The sequence below is a fragment of the Puma concolor genome, chromosome E4, assembly GCF_028749965.1.
Source record: "Puma concolor isolate L17-30 chromosome E4, mPumCon1.1.hap2, whole genome shotgun sequence".
Lineage (NCBI taxonomy): Eukaryota > Metazoa > Chordata > Mammalia > Carnivora > Felidae > Puma > Puma concolor.
This window is the reverse complement of record NC_141683.1, coordinates 27,039,731-27,055,275: the sequence shown is the minus strand read 5'-3', so window position 1 is coordinate 27,055,275 and position 15,545 is coordinate 27,039,731. Positions and strand designations below refer to the sequence as shown.

The window sequence follows — 15,545 nt, the reverse complement described above, 5'->3', positions numbered from 1 at the left end:
CCCGTTGGATTGGCAGGAAAGTCACTGGGACCCGTGCTGTGAGAACAGTCACAGTAACACCAGGCTCCAGTGGGTTAAGGAATACAAGAGACCGAAAATAGCATTGAGCATTTTTTTCTAGAAGGTTGACAGTTAAAGGAAAGGAGAAATGTAAGGCAATTGGGTGGGGGGAGGGCTGCAGGATCAAGGGAAAGATTTTTGTTATGTCTTTCCTTTTTCAGAAGGGAAGGCTTAAACATGCTCATATGTTGAGGGGGGGGAGACCAAGGAGATAGAGAGATGATTAATGAAAAATGTCGCAGAGGAGATGGGATCCGGACACACGGGGGTAGGGTTGTCTGGGATATCTAAGAGGAAGGGTGCACCCGCAGACGTTTGTGTAGATCGGTAAGCCTGGAGGTTAGGCGCTAACTGGCTGCTACCTGACGGTCTGTAGGTAATCTCCTGAGAGAGAAGGGGGTCAAGCTGGGCTTGAGGAGAGTTCAGGAAAGTGGTTCAGGCAAGGAATGAGGATGGTAACTTCTTAGAGAGGGAATGGAATTGTCAGCAGGGTGGAGGATGTGGCTGGAATCAGACATTCTGATATGTAGTGGCTACGGTATTAACGTTTTCATCCTTTTCTTCTGCAGCACTGGGAAGCCCAGGTGTAGAATGTTCAATCAGGGCTGGGGGCGGGGAGCCCGGCGGTGTTGCAGAATAGGTACCATTGGAGGATAAAGGGGAAAGAAGGTTCCTGACAAAACAGGAACTGGCCAGGGAGGGATGTGAAGGTGGGGAAAGGCTATGAATCTTGAGGAAGGGGGTTAAGGGGCTGGGCTACCTCTAGTCTTGCTCCACTCCTGTCTCTTTTCCAACACCCTAGCCAGAATGATCTTTCTAAAGCAGACATCTGCTTCCCTTCCTTAACATCAACTAGCCTGTCAGCTCCATGAGGGCAGGGATTTTTTTTTTTTTAAGTTTATTTTGGGGGAAGGGGAGAGAGCGAGAAAGAGAGAGCGAGAGAGAGAGAGAGAGAGAGGGAGAATTCCAAGAAGGTTCCAAACTGTCAGTGAGAGACCGATTCAGGGCTTGAACCCAGGAACCATGAGATCATGACCTAAGCTGAAATCAAGAGCTGATCGCTCGACTGAGCCACCCAGGGGCCCCAGTGCAGGGATTCTTTACCTTAGTTTTAAATTTTTGTTATTATTGTTATTGTTTTATTATTATTTTTTTACCTTAGTTTTTAAACTTCTGTATTTCCCAGAGCCTGGAACAGTGCCTGGTATGTAGCATGTGCTCAATAAAATTTGCCAAACAAATGGATGAATGACTCTGTATAGCTCTTGCATGAAGCTCAAACTTTTTTTTTTTAATTTTTTTTTCAACGTTTATTTTATTTTTGGGACAGAGAGAGACAGAGCATGAACGGGGGAGGGGCAGAGAGAGAGGGAGACACAGAATCGGAAACAGGCTCCAGGCTCTGAGCCATCAGCCCAGAGCCCAATGCGGGGCTCGAACTCACGGACTGCGAGATCATGACCTGGCTGAAGTCGGACGCTTAACCGACTGCGCCACCCAGGCGCCCCGTAAAAATATATTTTTTTTAATGTTTTATTTATTTTTGAGACCGAGAGAGACAGAGCGTGAGCAGGGCAGGGGCAGAGAGGGAGCAAGACACAGAATCCAAAGCAGGCTCCAGGCTCTGAGCTGTCAGTCAGCACAGAGCCCGACGCCGGGCTCGAACTCACAAACCACAAGATCATGACCTGAGCCAAAGTCGGATGCTTAACTGACTGAGCCACCCAGGTGCCCCGAAGCTCAAACTTTTAAGAAAGTCAACAAGGCCTCTCATAATCTGGCCCTTGCTTTTCACTCTAGCCTCGGAGGACAAAAACTGTCTTGTTCATCTTGTATCCTCAGAATGCCCATAATGTCATCATTTAATAAATGGGGCTTGAATGAATCACTCCCTCCCTCATTCCAAGGCAAATTCCATGTTGCTTCTAGAATACATGTGATTCCCAACTAGGGGTCTTTCTACACGCGCTTCCCACTGCCTGGAAAGGGCCTCCTACCCGCCAAAATCCCACCTCTGTTGCCCTTCCCATTATGTGGCTGTCTTTCTACATGGTAGGCAGAGTAATGGCCCCCTTGAGGAAGAAATGTCTGCTTCCCAATCCCTGGGACGTATAAATATGTTATCTTACATGGCAAAAGGATTGTGCAGATATGATTAAGTTAAATACCTCCAGATGGGGAGATTAGCCTGGATTACCTAGGTGAGCCCAATCTAATCACACTGGTCCTTAAAAGCAGAACACTTTACTCAGCTGAAGCCAGAGGGAGATGTGATGATGGAAGAATGGCAAAAGGGATATGACGTTGGTGGCTTTTAAGTTGGAGAATTGAGGTTCTGAGCAAAGGAATGTGAACATCTTCTAGAAACCGGAGAATGTAAGGAAATAGATGCCCCCCAACAGCCTTCAGAAAGGAACACGGCCCTGTTGACACACTGATTTTAGCCCAGTGGGCCCCGTGTTAGGCTTCTGACCTACATGATAAGCTTTTTGTAAAGTTTCTCTGCGTGGTCAGTGCAGAGCCCGAGGTAGGGCTCCATCCCACAAACCACGAGATGGTGACCTCAGCTGAAATGAAGAGTCAGACGCTCCAGCAACTGAGCCACGCAGGCGCCCCTAAGATAAACTTTTAATCCACTAAATTTGTGGTAATTTGTTATAGTAGCAATAGCAAACTAATACACCCTATAATTAGCTTTCCAGGAAGCTTCCCTAGAGTGCTTCCTAACAATGTCTAGATACACCTGATAGCTGCCTGGATTGTAACACTCATCACCGAGTGTCAGAATTGCCTGTTTGCTTTTTTTCTGAATTGGGGAGGGGACAGATGAGGAGGGTAATGAGAGTGTAAGCTTCTTAAGGACAAGGCAATCTCTGTTGGGTTTACCTTTGAATTTACAGGACTAATTCATTGCCTGATCCAAAGCTGTTGTTCAGTATATACTTGATGAATGAATGGGTGAATGAAGAACTGGTTACTAGTTAGGGAGCAGGTGGTCGAAAGGAATGAGAGGAGAGGGTGATTAAATCTGTGCTGTGTTCTCTCAGGGCTCTGCTCTGGGCCCGGGCTTATCCGTAAAACAAGTCTGAGCTAAAATTGCAAAGGGCAATGTTTGTACCATTTTCATTTAAAAATCCTTCAGTAGACTTTCTTTGAAGAGATCCAAATATTTTTGCAAAGGTGAATGGATACTGGAGATGGGGTAGAAAAACTCTGTAAATATTTGGTGATCAGACTGACTTCAATCCCTTTGGGTCCCACTGGCCTCGAAATCAGTCCTGCTTCTCTCTTACACCTTTTCCACGACCCAGAACACTTGGGGGCTGCCTTGTTCAGGGAGAATATTAATCCTAGTGTCTGAGTTCCTGAGGCTGTCCAAGATTATTGGGCTGCCAACCTCTCTGTATTCTCAGAGAGGAGAGTAGGAGGGCTCACCTGAAACCCAGGATGCTCTCAGTTTGGAGTTTTTAGGGCCAAACACCAGAGAAGACTTCTCCAAACAACTTCTCTGTTCCATGCATCTCCCTGGTACCTTGTAATGGTCTCAACTCCAAACACTCTACACAGTGGTGATGGAAGATGGGGTCTTTGCACAGGCAGCTACACCTTGCATTGGTTTGGGAAGCCCTGGGAAAGCCTCTTAAAATTAAACCTTTCCCGCTGGCCTAAAATTCCACCGTTACAGGGGTGTCTGTGTGGCTGAGTTGGTTAAGCATCTGACCCTTGATTTCAGCTCAGTCGTGATCTCACAACGGCATGGGGCCTTCTTGGGATTCTCTCTCTTCCTCTCTCTCTCTGCCCCCCCCCCGCATAAATGTATAAACATTAAAAAAAAAAAAAAGTCAACATTAGAGATGTTTTCTGGCTCTTCAATACAATTGTATTCAACTCGCAACTATCCATATGCTTTCCCTGTCATGCGCCACTGTGGGAGTCTCAGGATGAGGAGGACAAGACCTCACCTTGCACGCAGGTGCCCCTAAGGCCTTGTGAAAACAGTTTCCTCTTCAAAGTGTAATCACATAAGCTAACGTTTGCCAGCTGTAGGAAGAGGACTGTGTCAGGGTCCAGCTAACGGACGGTGTCACTGAGAGGGCAAGAAGGAGCGAGAACTGCAGAGACCTTTCTTGCTCCACAACTTTTCCCGGTTCGGATACAGAGCTGATGGTGATTTTCAGACAGGTGAGTCTGGTGAATGGCGGGCGGCGTTGGTGGGGGGGGGCGGGGGGTTAAAGGGTGGGGGGGGTAAAAAGCATCCCTTTAAAAATTAGTGGGAGAACACCTGAAACTAATGTAACACTGTTAAGCATACCAAGTTAAACATTTGATTAGAAAAAGACAAAATAGTGGCGGAAATTATGTTTAAGAAATGTGGGGAGGGGAGGGGGACCCAATATGGAATCTGTGACATTCGACTGCCCTCTAGTGGGAGAACTAAGTTCGACAGTCTAGGCGAGGTGAGAAATGAAGAGGCACTCCCGGAAGGGATGGTGGTAAATAAGGTACCAGATGGCACCCCTGTTTGTAATTCAACTTGGGGAAAAGCGGATTCAGTTCACGCTACCTCAGGTGTGACACTGCAGTGTGAACAAGCCAGACTTTTGATTCAACTTTCAAACTTTGCCATTGCCTGTACGACACAATTTTTCTCCCCGGCCCCGGATGAATCTGGTCAGCTGTCTCCAATCTGGCACCTCCTGTCTCTACCTCCCTCCACTCCAGCCACACTAACCTATTCACCATTCTTCACCCCCCACTCTCCTTCCAGGTTCAGTGTTTTCCTTCCCACTGTGTCTAGTTTACTGCTGTGGAAATAGTAGGTATTCAACAAGCCACTTGATGGGTCAATCCTATCCAGTCTATTGAACTTTAAACAGAAGGAAAGGAGAGGGTGATTAAATCTGTGCTGTGTTCTCTCAGGGCTACCACGGAATACCACATAACAAAGCCATTGGGCAAGGGGGGAAAAAAAAAACCTTCAAAGCGCCTCTATTCTCTCCCCTTTAGGGAGCCTAGACAGACACCATTTCCCTTCCTTAAACGAATTTAGGTATCGCACGTTTCCACATCTCATTCATAAAAACAGAGCGAGGAGTTTTCCTTAGTTAACACAGTGGATGCTCAAGAAATGTCTGAATGAATAAATGACAAACGTCTGCTGGCTCATTAAAATCTACTCTGCACACCTCTGACAGTTATTTGCTGAAATTCAACTCTGACCATGTGTTTTCCTTGCTGAAAACTCCAGGGCCCCTATCCTGGTTTTGTAACCATGGCCTTGCTGCCCATGCTTATGCCACTCTGTACTTGAATTCGTCTTGCTGCACTTATTACTTTGCTAAAGTGGTTTGCTTACGTGTCTGCCTTCTTTCCCAGGCTGTGAGCAGGATCCGTGTCCTACAGATCTCCGACTCCAGAGCTAGTGCACGACCTAAGCCATAATAGATGATCAATAAAATATGCAGTTAAATCATTCCTTCCTGTTGCATTTCGAGTCTGTTCCTTCTAATCTTATTCACTGTGGGAGAAGGAAGAGCGTGGTAAAACTTCAGATTTAGAAGGTATCTTACAGGTCATTTGATCAATTTCCCTCATTTTATAGATGTGGAAACCCAGGACTGCTCAGGATCACACAATTTGTTGGTCTTTGTTCTAAAAGAATCAGACAATTGTGGGAAAGAAATTCCTCCAACCAAGGCTGAGCGGTTTTGCTGTTCATTGTGTTCAGAAGCCTCCAGTTCCCAGAAACAAAAATGAGTTCCCTTATCAGTCTTCGGAATTTCATAATCCTGCCTTCCCCACCCCATGCGTCAGGGCTGCTGAAACTGATTTTGGGAAAAACTAGGCTGATCTGGAGGTTTATGTTGCTAATACTCCATGTTGTTCCCACTGGTGCATGCTGACGCTGCTTTACAAGGGCTCATTTTGTGACTCTGACCTGGAAACTGCAAGGTGCCTAGAAGGCAGGGAAAAGCAAAAATTCGGTCAAAACCTAAATTAAAAGTCTAAGCTCCTTCTCTCTCGTCTAAATTTGGACCCACCTTTCCACTGTCACTTCTATTTTCCTATATTAGCTGCTCTATTCGTGAATCAAATGCGTCTTTCCTTCTTTTGTGCTGAGGGATGCTCATCTAACAGCTGTATCATCTAGTTAATGGAAATGTATTTTTCATTAAAGAGAAAGATACGGTCATCTAGTTCCGTGGAGTAACTAAAATTAAGAGGTCCTATTGGCGAAGTGATAAACGGAAGACACAAGAATTGTAACAAAAAGAGGTCACAGCTCTATGTCTGAAAGTTTAATGTTGGTTGCCCTTTCCCATAAGTCGCTACCATTTCGTTTCAGAGTTTAGTAGATACTGGCAATTGATCAAATATGAAATATGAAAGAACTTCAAGAACACATGTCTTAAGGAAATGGAGAAACAGAAAAATAAATGCTTTTTTAAAATCTTGCTAAAAAAGATACTTTAAATATGGTTCAACCAGAGAAGTAATTTATTAGAATTATATCAAGTAAACAGAAGAGCAGGGCTTCCCAAGAGCGCCCGGATAGCTCAGTCGGTAGAGCATCAGACTTTTAATCTGAGGGTCCAGGGTTCAAGTCCCTGTTCGGGCGTCTGGCTTTTGCCCCTTACTTACATTAGCAAATATTACCGTACGAAAATCTCAGCCCTGAAGCAAACTTCTGCCTCAAATTGAGTTTTTTTTTTTCCCTTGCTTTCAGAATATGCGAGGTAAATATGTTCTCAGGGAAGAAAACACTGACTATGCAAACTCATTCAATTTCTTGGTGAATATGGAAGTTTTTACGTGGTGGTTTCCCAGCGAGACGGAATTTGTGTTGTTCAGATTGTTAAAAATCGAAGCTGAAAAGGAAGGCGGAAGTTAAAGCAAAGCGCCCGAACAGGGACTTGAACCCTGGACCCTCAGATTAAAAGTCTGATGCTCTACCGACTGAGCTATCCGGGCTCTCACAAGAGAAGGCTCCTATTACAATGCCTTACATAAGAATAAAGAACCTTGCGTAATCGCTTCCTTCCATCCACATTTTGTGAAACCGTTTTAAACCCAAGAAAGCTCACGATTCATACAACAAAGAGAAACAGAAGACCTGAATCATGTACTTGTCAGCAGCGTTAGCAGCTACTTCAGAACTGAGAGGTATTTATGTGCCCAACAGCCATTATTACGTAGGCTTCTTTGATTTGTAATCAATCCAACACATCCAGGATTAAGAGAACGGCAAGGTACATCACTTGTGAAGCGTTGTGGTGGCATCAGGTCTCTTTTATTATTGATAATCACGTGGATATCAGTTCTAAAACTGACCCGACAACAGAAAAGAAGAAAAGAGTCTAAGAGTATAAATATGCTGCTGGGAAGCTACTAGGTTGAACTGCAGAGTACAAACTGGGAGAAAGGACCCTGCAGAGGGATAGTGTGATAGTCCCGCAGGTCCCTTGAAGACGTCCAAATAATTTTAAATGACGCAAACCCTGGAGGAAGTCACCAGCAGTGATCCTGGGGGTACAAGCCCTGCCAGCCAGAGAGACAAGAAAGCTGAGCGTGCCTGCAGAGAGATCTTACTGATCATGGCATTCGAGGCTCTTCTCTTCCACTGCCATCAGTGATCTGAGCACTGCCTTCTGCTATAGGGCCGGCTTTGAGACTTATCCACCATGGGGCTCAGGGTGAGACATTAAAGAATTTCTGTTTGCTTGTGTTGCTCTCCCTTAATCCATCTGCCTAATTCCAACACTTTAGGAGTGGTTGTTCGGGCCCAGCAATGTCACTTTTAGGAATTTGTCCTGAAGAAATAATCAGGGATGCATAAAAAGACTTGGTTACAGGAGAGATCGTCATGATATTTTAAGTGGAAAATACTGCAAATGACAGAGATGGCTATATAAATTATGGCACCGTCTTAATACATGGAGTATTATGTAGCTATTAATAATCATGCTGTAGAAGAATACGACTTGAGGAAAATGCAAAACATTGTTAAGTTAGGAAACACTTCAGACCAATTTTTTAAAAAGGTGCATATATGCACATTGAAAAACCCAAAGCATAAATGTCTCTCTATAAAGTCTGTGTTCTGAATCAAGGTGCATCTGTTTGAAACCTTACTTCCACTGTGTGATCTTGAGTAAACTACTTCTCTGTGTCTCAGGACAATGGGATAATTGTGAAAATGTATAAGGTAGTTTATACAAATTGTGTGGAACAGTGTCTGACAAGTAAAAAGCAATCACGAAGTCATCTAAAGACTTAATGGCAAAGACGTAACAAGAACAGACTGCAGATTCCGCTCTAGCTAGAGTTCTAACACTGTCTACGCTTCGACAAGCACTTAGCTTATTTTTAACAATTATTTTTTTATCAAGATCTAATTGACATATAACATTAGTTTCAGGTGCACAACATAACTAGTCCGTATTTGTATATATTGCAAAATGTCACCACAGTGAGTCTAGTTAACATGCATCACAACACATAGTAACACGTTTTTTCATAACGATGAAAGCTTCCACGATCTGCTCTCTTACAACTTTCAAACATGCACTACAGCATTATTTAACTATAGTGACTGTGCTGTATCAGGCTTAACATATTTGAATGGATTCAAGGAAGATGTTGAGAATTTTGAAGGCTGACAATGTTGGGTTAACTCCAGACAAAAAGAATCACTTTATCCTCTGAGCAATGGGGGAACTATTAAAAGTTTGGCTTGGGGTGCCTGGGTGGCTCAGTCAGTTGAGCATCCGGCTCTTGATTTCGGTTTAGGTCATGATCTCGAGGTTTGGGGGTTTGAGCCCCACATTGGGCTCTGTGCTGACAGTGCTGAGGCTGCTTGGGATTCTCTCTCTCTCTCTTCCCTTTCCCTGCTCACACTATCTCTCAAAATAAACATATAAACTTAACAAAAAAAAATTTTTTTTTTTAAAGTTTGGCTCAATTATGTTCCAATTTCCCACTGAAAGGAGCACACATTAGACTTGTTTGTGCTACAATAAAAAACAGTAACAAGGACTACCATCAAATATTCTCTGTAAGAATCACATCACCAGAATTAATCATCTGCCCAAGGCTAATGGTACAGGTTTCTAAAATTGGCTCTGTGCAGACGGGATGTTTAACCATCAAGTTAGGAATATTAGACTGCCTTCTCTTTGCTCAAGACCCTTTGATTCTTCCCTACTACTTCACTGAGTAACACATGGAACTTTTTATAGCAGCATTCAAAATCCTCCGCAATCTGGCCCTGGCCTACTTTGATACCAATACAGTACAAACCAAAATTGTTATTTAAAATTTTCCAGTAGCCACATTTAAAAAAAAGTAAAAAGAAACAGATGAAATTAATTTTTATAATATATTTTATTCAACCCAATATTTCAAAATATTATCATTTTGATATGTAATCAATATGAAACATTATTGGTGCGCCTGGATGGCTCAGTTGGTTAAGCGTCTGACTTCGGCTCAGGTCATGATAATCTGACACTTACTAGGGTCACGCTCTGCGTCGGGCTCTGTGCTGACAGCTCAGAGCCCTGGAGCCTGCTTCGGATTCTGTGTCTCCCTCTCTTTCTGCCCCTTCCCCACTCATGCTCTGTCTTTATTTCTCTCTCAAAAAATAAACATTAAAATAAATAAATAAATATTAAAAATATAAAACATTATAAATAAGATATAGTATTTTTCACTACTAAGTCTTTGACATATAATGTGTATTTTACATTCATTGCACATCTCAATTTGGACTAGCCAAATTTCAAGCCACATGTGGCTGGTGAATATTATATGAGACAGTGTGATTCGATACCATGCCAATCGTTTACTCAGTAACCAACACTTTGATCAAAGTAGATTCTTTCAGTTTTAAGATCATACCTTCCAATTCATCTCTTTCTTTCCTCATTATTTGTGCCATGTTTCTTCAAATGACTTCTCCTATTTACACCTCCTGAAATCCTATTCATTTTTTTAAAGTTTCTTTTTAATGTTTATTTATTTTTGAGAGAGAGAGAGAGAGAGAGAGATGAGAGGTGGAGGGGCAGAGAGAGAGGGAGACACAGAATGGGAAGCCGACTCCAGGCTCTGAGCTGTCAATGCAGAGCCTGATGCGGGGCTCGAACCCATGAACTGTGAGATCATGACCTGAGCCAAAGTTGGACGCTTATCCGACTGAGCCACCCAGGCACCCCTCAAAATCCTATTCAATTTTTTAAGGCCCCACTCAAATGAAACCTCTTCCACAAAATCTTCAATGATTGTGTTAACTAGGAAGAAAAGATGAATTCAAGAGACTATAGATAGACTCACATTCAGTTTACAGATTCAGTAATAGAGACGTGTATTTATTCTTCAAATTGAAAAAGTAAAATTGGATCTCCATGTTACAACATACACAAAAATCACTTGCAAATGAGCTAAGGGCTTATATGTGAAAAGGACATCTTTAGAACTTTTAGGAGAAAATATATGAGTATCTTTATGACCCCCTAACAGGGAGGAAGCTCTTAAAAAAAAAAAAAAAAAAGGAAGTGAAACATAAAGAAAATAGCTAATAAATCTGACTTCATTAAAAAAACTTCTGAAAAAAAAACTTCTGTTCATCAAAAGACAACATTAAAAAACTGAAAACAAGGTATAGATTTGAAGATTGGTAATACATAATAATCAAGAAGGATTAATGTCCAGATTATATACAGAACTCCTACAAATGGACAAGGAAAAGGCTAACCAATAGAAAAATGGGCAAAAGATATGGACAGGCAATTCATAGGTGAGTAACTGTAGTCAATATATACGAAAAAATGCTCGGCCTTACTCTTAATCATGGAAATAGAATTCAAACCACCATGAGAAATTCTCACATCTATCAGATTCGTTTTTTAATAGTCTGACAATACCAAGGGTTGGCGAAAATATGGACCAAGAGACTCCTATACACATTCGTGAGGAGTGTATATTCCCACAACCACTTTGGAGAGCACTGTGTTATGATCTGACAGCATTGACAATGTGTTTGTGACCCAATGATTCTACTCCCTGGAGTTCACAAGTACAAGAATGTCGATGGCAGCACTGTTTGTAACAGTAAACGACTGGAAACACCTTAGTATTTATCAAAGGAGGAGGTGAATAAAAAATTGTGGTATGATCATTACAATTATGGGCTGAATTGTGCCCCCCACCCATTAATGTGTGGAAGTCCTACCCCCTGAGCATCTCAGAATGTGACTCTATTTGGAGACAGGCCTTTTACGGAGGTGATTAAGGTAAAATGAGGTCATGGGAGTGGGCCCTAATGCATTATGGCTGGTGGCCTTATAAGAGATCAGGGCACAGACAACTTACAGACCGAGGGGGTGAGGACAAAGCAAGAAGGCAGCCATGCGCAGGCCAAGGAGAGGTATCAGAAGAAACCAAATCTGCCAACACCTTGATCTTGTACTTCTAGCACCCAGAACTGTGAGAAAACAAAGTTCTGTTGTTTAAGTCATCCAGTCTGTGGTATTCTGTGATGCCAGCTCTAGAGAAGCACACTTACTGTATAACAATTAATTCTACAATTTAATATATTACGATACAGTATTACTCCACAATATTGAAAATTAACTAACCATATGTGATTCAACATGGTGGAACTTCACAACAACGAGGAAAAAATGCAAGTTGCAGAATACGTACAGTCTGATGCCATTTACAAAGATTTTAAAAGCATAAAATTCTGAGGGAATATATACATATATAAATCCTAAAGGTCTAAAGAAGTGCATGGCAGGGGTAAATACCAAATTCAGAATAGTGGTTCCCTATGGAGTTGAAGGAGGGAGATGGGACTACTATAGGAAACCTTTTGTAACAGGTAAAGTATCGTTCTTTAGGAAAAGTGGGGGGGGGGTGCCTAGGTGGCTCAGTCAGTTCAGTGTCCAACTTCGGCTCGGGTCATGACAGCACAGAGCCCGGACCCTGCTTCGGATTCTGTGTCTCCCTCTCTCCCTGCCCCTCCCTGCTCGCACTCTGTTGCTCAAAAATTAGTAAACATTTAAAAAAGAAAAAAAAAAAAAGGAAGAGTTACGGGGAAAAGATTAGATTCTTCTTTATACTTTTTTTTGTATGCATGAAGTAGCTCATTATGAATTTTTAAGAAAGGCTATAATAACACTGACTTCCAATTCCTTTAGAACTACCAGGGGCTCTAGAAAAATCATCTCATTTAGCCATTTTATTCACAGACTGGGAAACTGTAGAACTGTGTAACTTTCTGGTTTCTAGAAATAGCTAGACTAAACCCAGGTTTCCTGTCTCTTTATTAAATAAACAGTTTTTGAGTATAGTTCTTAGGGAAGGAAGTGAGGATCACTGAGTTAGTTATGAGCTTAAGCTAATTTCATTTTCTTTTTAAGTGCATTTGACGAGCAGAAGAAATGCTATAGTTATGGCTTATTTTCATTAGAGCAAGTCATGTGATGAAGTTTTATGAAGTCCTTGGGAAAGGGTAGCAAAATGTGTCCAGATATTGACCACTAGTAGGCAGAATCATTTGTGGTTTAAGAACAACATTCAAGGATGAATGATCAACCACGAATTAATATCAACCATGACAGGAAAAGCTCTGTTCTTAACCATGTCCTATTCAGCGTATTTATCAAGACTTTCAGTGAAGACACGTTAAAGATCTTAATCAAAATTTTTGCAAAATGTAAAAGGAAAAGAACTAATCCCTCTCAACCTTCCAGGCATGGTTAAGTGCAGCTCATCAAGCATTGCACTTACCACATTCTCCCACCCAAGTACTAACCAGGCGTGACCCTGCTTAGCTTTTGAGATCAGACGAGACTGGGAACGTTCAGGGCGGTATGGCTGTAGACCCACATTCTCCTTACCTGGACTGTCTGAGTCCTCCACTGGACAGATTCCAGGTGTTACGTGTTTTGGAATCTTCTAGGTTGGTGTTTGGCACACGGTAGGTGTTCAACAAATGTTTATCTTAAACAAAATGAATTGCATGACAGGATCATAATTCCAAGAGTCCAGGAGGCAATAGGGAGAGACCTAAACTAACCGGATACTATTTGAAAGATACAAAACAAACTCCTGTTTGGGAATTAAACCAAAAAAGCACTCAAATTGATTGCATAAAAAGAGAGGGGACACAGTGGAGGCTGGTTCACCTAAAAAAGCCCCTCCCCTCTAATTTTTGAGAGAGGTGGTTGCTGACTTCAAGCTCTTTCAGAGCAACTGTGAAAAGGCATTACTTTTTCGGCTCATTTGCAGAGATCTGGATCTCCAGCTCTGCGGTAAGGTTATGCCAGAAATAGAGCAAGGTGCAATGTGCAAATTAAGGGGGGGGTCATTGCCCTATTTTATTTAGCATGGGTTTGTACCCAGTTCTCTGGGAACCATATTTTAAACTGAACAAACAGGTGCTTGTTCAGAAGATGGTGACCAGGGTGGCTTGAAGCCATGTCAAGTAAGAAATAGTTGAAGGCTGTGAGATTTTTAGCTTGCAGAAGAACAAGGCACAGGGTTAGAGATGGGACATGGTAACTGTCTTCAAATGACTGAACAGTATTCATATGGTAAAGAATGAATGAAGCCTTACTCTGTCTCCCAAGTGTAGAAATGAAACCAACGGAAACTGCAAAGTAACATACTTCAGCTCAGAAAATCCTCTAATATTTAGAATCATCCTGAAATCAATGAGAGGAGGTATTTGGGAGAGACAATACCATTTGGCACCTTCTGAGGTGGAAGTCGGCCAACCTGAGAGGTTTGTGGCAGGAGCTTTTATATTGGGACTCGATGACCGGGTTGCTGATCCAAAGAAGCTCCACCTCCCTCGTTCTTTGCACCTCTTCCAGCATTTATCACATATCTTGTTGTTATTCGTGTATATCCTAGTTCTATTTCCCCCAATTAGCGACAACACTAAGATGCTGTTTGCCCTCTGCAGCCACTATCTCTGGGGAATAAGAATGAATACGTTAACTTTGAGAAACAGAGGGAGTGGTGTTTTTTGGAAGAGCGGAAGGCTTCCTCTGACTACGCTATTAGGTTTCTTCCATCCTCGATTTTTGATGTCCTAGGACACATCTGTAAATACCATCAGACTCTGCGAGCTCCTCAAACGTTTTCTCTTGAAACCTCACAACTTAGTCTTCCAAGTCCTGCGACTCTCTCCCCGGACTGGCCTCTACTCTATGGTGGGGAGACGGCAGTCTTTCTGCCTCTCTAGCCCTCCAGTGGCGTCTCTATGGTTTCCGGAGGCCTCACCGGAAGCCCTGGTGTGAGATGGGTTCAGGAGGCCGGAAGTTGCGCCCTCACTACTCGCCGTTTCAAAATGCTGCTGAGGCCTTAGGGCCTGAGACTGACGCCCCCTCCCCCCCGGGCTCGGCGGGGGAGCGACTCATGGAGCGGCCGTAAGGTGTGGCTCTTGGGTTTCGGCGGCCGGGTCCCGGGCGGCTGGGGGTCGGGAGGCGGGGAGCGGGCGGCGGTACGGCCAGTTCGGCGGGCCTCGGAGCCGGGGCAGCGGGCGGGTGGAGCTTGAGGCGTGGGTGGCGGCGCGGGCGGAAGAAGGGCTGGTGGGGGAAGGGTTCTGCGTTGAGGCCCCGCGGAAGGTAAAAATGGAGGTAGGCTGACGTGCTTGCTGCAGTTCGGCCGGCTGGTTTACAAGTCGGAAATCGAAATCGTCGCTCGACGATGTTTTTAACTGGACGCAAAACTGGAGAAATACTGAGGCCCTTTGGAGGAAAGAGATGGGCGCAGAGGGAGGCGGGAAGAGTGACACTGAGGTGTCCCAAGAATTGAAGGTAGTAACTTTCAAGGGCTTGCGCGCCATCTGTGCCCGATGCACTTGAGTGCTTGTTTGAAGAAGGCTGGTTTTGGGGCCACACCCAGACCCGCCCAAGCAGAACATCCGGAGATGGGGCTCCGGAATATATATTTTAATCAGCGCACCCTCCAACTGAGTTTTGTACACCGTGAAGTTTGAAAACCACTGTCTTACAGCAACACCCGGAGAGGATGCTATTGCTCTGCCCCATCATTAGGAAATCTCTGTGTTGGTGAGGAAGCCCCTTCACGCTGAACAAGTATCTGTCAAACGTACTTGGGGCCTTTGGTGTGAAGTATCACTACCTTTTGGTTTAGGTGTTGCCTCCTCCTCCTCCTCCTCCTATCAGGAATCTCTGATACGAAAAGGCAGTTGAGTTTAAAAGTGTTTATTTCACAGTATTTTGTTTGACAGTACCGGTTAGGATCACACATTCTCGTTGTTTGAAATAAATAAGTAAGTGCCTGAAGTTAAAAAAAAATGCACACAATACAGAAGTGTGTACAGTTTTAACTGTTCATCAACCCTAACGGGTTCTCTCCTCAGGCTAGCTGCTGTTAACTGCTTGATGTTAACATCCGTCCTGATTTTTTCCTACAGTACTCACATTTTTAAACAACAGTGGGGTCACATT

General features: G+C 43.4%; 1 protein-coding gene and 2 non-coding genes across 3 annotated transcripts in view; 2 read left to right on the top strand and 1 right to left on the bottom strand.

Moving 5' to 3' along the window:
- The first annotated feature begins 6,606 nt into the window (after positions 1–6,606).
- TRNAK-UUU (transfer RNA lysine (anticodon UUU)) lies at positions 6,607–6,679 on the top strand. Its single transcript has one exon. It is a non-coding gene; the product is annotated as a tRNA-Lys (tRNA).
- Positions 6,680–6,959: 280 nt separating this feature from the next.
- On the bottom strand, positions 6,960–7,032 carry TRNAK-UUU (transfer RNA lysine (anticodon UUU)). The gene has a single exon. It is a non-coding gene; the product is annotated as a tRNA-Lys (tRNA).
- Positions 7,033–14,379: 7,347 nt separating this feature from the next.
- Positions 14,380–15,545, top strand: part of MDM4 (MDM4 regulator of p53) — a 39,572-nt gene continuing 38,406 nt past the window's right edge. The window contains exon 1 of the mRNA XM_086694029.1: positions 14,380–14,505. The gene's annotated coding sequence lies outside the window, so the exon portion shown is untranslated. The remainder of the gene's footprint in view (positions 14,506–15,545) is intronic.